Below are 5725 nucleotides of genomic sequence, written 5' to 3' on the forward strand. Positions count from 1 at the left end.
TGCACACTCACAGACTTCTGAATCTCCTTCAATTACTTACTTTCTCATGCAGGAACCTAATGTATCTTCTAATACACCCACTCCTATTGATGTTCATAATCAACCAGTTGAAGAAGTTACATCACCATCTGCAGATCAACATACTAGTGATACAGTTGATGTTGATGCAGTTGAAGATCTTTCACTTGATTCTCCTGGTGATGCCAATAATCCTGGAGAATCTCATGATGTTCCAATGGATGACTTGCAAGACCTAATGTATATTCTAATACACCCACTCCTATTGATGTTCATAATCAACCAGTTGAAGAAGTTACATCACCATCTGCAGATCAACATACTAGTGATACAGTTGATGTTGATGCAGTTGAAGATCTTTCACTTGATTCTTTTGCTGATGCCAATAATCCTGGAGAATCTCATGATGTTCCAATGGATGACTTGCAAGACCTAGATGGGGAACCTTCCCACATATGTTCATGAGATTTTGCAGAAGCGGAAGCAGACACTTTCTCAAATTCAGAAGAACCATCCACACTCAGGAAATCAAAGAAGCAATATATACAACCAATATGGATGAAAGACTATGTAGAACTGGGAAGAATACATGCAAATATCCCATAGCCAACTATCTATCCTACAACAAAACTACTACTCAGTATCAGTCCTATTTGGCTAAGTTTTCAAATATAGTGAAACCTCAATCTTTCAAGCAGGCAGTCAAATATGAAAGATGGATAGAGGCTATGAAGCAAGAGATTAAAGCTCTAGAGGATAATCACACTTGGGAGGTACTACTGTTACCCCAAGGGAAACATATAGTGGGATCTAAATGGTTATACAAAATCAAGTACCATGCGAATGGTGAAGTTGAAAGGTTCAAGGCAAGGCTAGTGACCAAAGGGTATAGCCAACAAGAAGGTCTGGATTATCATTATACATTTTTCACTTGTTGTGAAAATGGTCACTGTGAGATCAGTATAGCCTTAGCAATGTCAAAAGGAAGGAACCTATTTCAAATGGATGTCTACAATGCCTTCTTACAAGGTGATCTTTGTAAAGAAGTATACATGAAAATGCCTGAGGGAATGAGAAGTCAGGGGAGAAAAAAGTGTGCAAGCTGAGAAAGTCCCTATATGGACTCAAACAGGCCTCTAGGCAATGAAATATCAAGCTCACATAAGCACTATTGAGTGCATGTTTTGTTCAAAGCACTCATGATTACTCTTTGTTCACCCTGAAAAAGAAAGGAGACATATGATCATTCTTGTCTATGTTGATGACTTGCTGATCACTGGCAGTAATTTACAACTAATCATTGAAGCTAAACAGGTTCTACATCAACAATTCAAGATGAAGGACTTAGGGGATCTAAAGTACTTTCTAGACATTGAGGTACTTAGATCCAAACCTGGTGTAATTCTAAATCAGAGGAAATATGTACTGGAATTAATCTCTTAACTGGGGTTAAGTGGAGCCAAACCATCTAGTAAACCTCTTGAACCAAACCTAAAACTCACCATCGTAGAGTTTGATGCTTCCATAGGAGCCACAGATGATACACTTTTAAAAGATGTTAGTCTTTACCAAAGACTTGTTGGGAAGCAAATGTATGCGACTATCACTAGGCCTGACATTAGTTATGCAGTTCAAACCTTGAGTCAGTTTATGCAAAGGCCTAAGAAATCACACTGGGAGGCTGTTATCAGAATTACGAGATACCTGAAGTGTTCACCAGGACAAGGAGTATGGCTTAAAGCTGAACCCAGTAATACTCTAACATGCTAGTGTGACTAAGATTGGGCTACTTGCCCAAACACCAAAAGGTCTGTAACAAGTTATGTTATCAAATTTGGAAGCTCTTTGATCTCCTGGAAGTCTAAGAAAAAATACACTGTGTCCAGAAGTTCAGCTGAAGCAGAGTATAAAAAGCATGGCTCAGGTGTTGCAGAGGTTACTTGACTACTTGGATTGTTTCAGGAACTGGGAGTTCAAATCCTTCAACCTGTAGCTGTGATGAGTGATAGCAAAGTTGTTATGCGAAATAGCTGCTAATCTCACTTTTTATGAGAGAACAAAACATATCGAGATTGACTGCCACTTTATTCGAGACAAGATTAAAGGGGGAATGGTACAAACATTCTATGTGCCTACCAGGGATCAACTAGCTAATGTGCTGACTAAGGGCTTAGGACAGCAACAACAATTGCATTTTTTAGGCAAGCTGGGTAAGCTCAACATATTGCACCCTCCAGCTTGAGGGGGAGTATTATCAGTGCAAATGGAAATGAATTTGTACACGTGACTTTTTTAATAGACAGATAATTAGTTAGTTAGTTAGGGTGATTATTAGCTATTAGTGAGTTGTCATTAGTGGAAGAAGTAGTTAGTCTGTATATACGTTTTGCTACAGTAGCTAAGCAATGAAATAGTTTCATTTCTCAAATTTCTTTCTCTCTTCTCTTCTGGCTTCTCTCTGATTTGTCTCATGGATGAACACTGTTCTCATCCACAATCTAACAAAAATGACTCGATCGTCGTCTTCTTCGAAAAGACTTCAAAAATTTCAAACCAAAGCGTATGGAATTAGCTGAAATCGGCCTTAACTATAGATTTCGCTTCGCAAAGAAGCTTTCAACAAAGATTTCGAGCATCCAATCGGTTCGACCTCCAATTTTGAGATAATAATAAACCAGCTTCTTCCACAATATTGGGTAGTGAAGAACGATGCAGCACGAACTCATATTTTTAGAATTTAAGATAGGTTTTGAAGATATCGTTCCATATTCAATATGTTAACAAGAAGGCATTACTATACTCTAATCAGGTATTAGTTTGAATTGACTTACTTTTTTATGTTAATATTGGAATTGTGCAGATTGAAGACATTGTTCGAGCAGCCAAGAGGGTTTGTTATAGATCCGTCCCCATGGAAGCTGGTGTTTGAGCTTGTAAAATGACTTTACGCGCGCAAAATATTGTTAGCAAACACGCATATACCGCATAAGCGACAAGTGTTTACTTGACACACTTAGTAGCCTCTTGAAGTGTCTAAATGGTAAAGGCGTCAGTTGAGGTGTTTGTCTGATCGTTGGGGATAACTTAAAGAGGTCGTTAATGTACGTAGGAAACTATGGGAGACTTAACGGGTAGCATTAAGAAAATGGTAAAAGTCCAAATTTATCCCTCAACATTGTCAAATATTCAAAGTTATCTTCCGTTAATAATTAGAGTCAAAGCTACTCTTACCATTACAAAATTAAGGTAAAGTTGCCCTTATTGAAAAATAAAGGCAGCTCTCCAATATGTAGGCCTTTTTTCCTTTTTTACAAGGTTAAATGGTCAAATTTTCCTTTAAGATATGTAATCGCTGCCACTCCACACTACTAAAAAGTAAGAAGAGAGGGTCGCAATAACTTTTACCCGATATGAGGGTCGGGATCGATTTCCACAGGGAGCTAGGAATGAAGTCGAGTATCTATCTAGACTAGAGTTGTGTAATTGTTCCAAATGTCACTTCCAAACATATTTTGAATTTTTTTTAATAAACTAATATTATCAATTACTAATTAGAACTAAATTATGCTAATAAGAAAATTGCTAGAGTTGAATCTAATGGGTAGAAAGGCACTAGGGTAGTGACTTTCACCTAGGTGGCTAATTGACGGGTAAATGCTTCTAAGGTTCAATTGACATGATTGGGAAAATATGCTATAACCGTTGTACAATTTTACCCACTCTCACACCTCTCGGTAGAGAGAGTGATTTTGCCCAATTGACTCTCTCGAGACCAAATGGGTAGGCAAATTAGCTCAAGCAACTAGGGTTCAAGTTGGATAATTACTCTCTCGAGGTTTAACCTTTTAATTGGGACTATCAATTCTCTTGAGTCCATCCCAATTCCTTGTTGGGTCAATTTTGGAGTCTTAGGCTCTCTTTCTCAAGAAGAGACAAGTCAACTTAGCATAAACCAGTGTTTGCAACCACCAATTCATAGATTAAACCATAAAATTGACCCAAATAACAAACACCCATAGTTAATCTAACAATAGATGGCAACACCCATCAATTACCCACACTAGGGTTGAGCCACAACCCTAGCTAATGGATTTAGCTACTCATGCTTGAAGGAGAAAATAGAGAAATAGATGAAGAACAAGGCATATTAATTAAATGCTAAATTAAAATACAAGAATCAATCGTTAATTTGAAGCTAAGATGCCATAAATGGCTACAGATGATGTTCCCATGAGCGCAGCTCAGTACTAGATATATCAGATGACCTAAAAATAGTAAAATATTCTATTTATACTAGGCTGAAAAAACTGGACAAAAATACCCCTTCGGGGTCAGTGCGGGCCTCATAAAATGGACCGCGGCCGCACTAGTCTCTTGGATTTCAGGGCTCTCTGAACTTGTGCTCCGCGGACCGTGTAGAATGGACCGCGGAGGCAGCTGGCGCGGTCCGTACAATCATGACCACGGACCGCATAGCTTGAACTTTGCATTTTCCATCTCTCTGAATCTCTCTTTCGCGAACCGGACAAAAAGGTAGTGCAGCCGTGGAACATTTATCGCGGACCGTGCAATGTGTATTGCGGCCACATTGCCTGAAGCCTGGTTTTGCCATCTCTCTAAATCACCTAGTGCGGCCGCATTTGACTTTGTGCGGTCCGCACTAGGCTTGTTTGCCCTCAGTTTACTTTGTCTTTGATACTTGAGCAAGTTTCACTCCTTTTGAGCCGATCTTTGACATTTTGTCACTTTGTCGATCAAACCTGCAATCAAGCACAATTTATAAGCCTTTTGGGACTATTTTGTAACAATTTAAAATCAAAGCATAGGCAAGAATGAGCATGAAACTCGTTAAAATCCCTACTTATCAACTCCCTCAAACTTAAGCCTTTGCTTGTCCTCAAGCAAATAAAATAAGACCCACCCATTAAGGAAAAATCCAAGTATTTCCAACTATCCTAAAGTAACCTCAACAAGCATCAATTGGGACTAACAATTTCCCTCAATACGAATGAATCATTAACAACATTTAAACTTTGAAAACTATGGATCAAGTGTGACAGAGTTGACTCATTACATCAAGGAACTCTCTCAATTAATTTGGTCATTATGGAACCCTAACTCACACATCCTCAACTCTCCCTAAGCAAACCTCACCTTTTAGAGTATTAGCACACAAACCGAGGTTAATGTGAATTCACTCATCTCTCTCAAGGAAAGGCCACAAGTCCGGCTCTAAGTACCATATGCTTGCCCCTCATGTAAGTATCCACTAATGTAAGCGTCTTTTAACTCAAGATCATATAGGGCTTTTGAGGAGTCAATGTGAAGGTTTTTGGTTCAGGGTAGGAAAAGTTTTTGGTCTAAATGGGTTTCATCTTCCCTTAAGCACTTCTTTTGATTCATTTGGCACAATTCTCTTGATTCTTTGAGTATCTTACTTCTTTTTAAGGGGTTAGAAAGACATAATGACACTCTTTCTTATGCACTTCAAAGCGTTTCTCCTTTTTCAACGTTTTCCACACCTTTTTCTCTTTTGTTTTTCTTGAATCCCTTTTTATTCTTTTTCACATTGGGCTTTCTTTTTGTCTTTTTCTTTTTCATTGCTTTCCTTTTTCTCGCTTTTGTACCTTTTACCACTTTGTTCCCTTTTTTGTCTCTTCTCCCAAACTTAGACTTTTGCCATTGCTCAAGGAAAGATCAGATGTCA

The sequence above is a fragment of the Nicotiana tabacum genome, chromosome 7 (genome assembly GCF_000715075.1).
Source record: "Nicotiana tabacum cultivar K326 chromosome 7, ASM71507v2, whole genome shotgun sequence".
NCBI classification, from domain to species: domain Eukaryota; kingdom Viridiplantae; phylum Streptophyta; class Magnoliopsida; order Solanales; family Solanaceae; genus Nicotiana; species Nicotiana tabacum.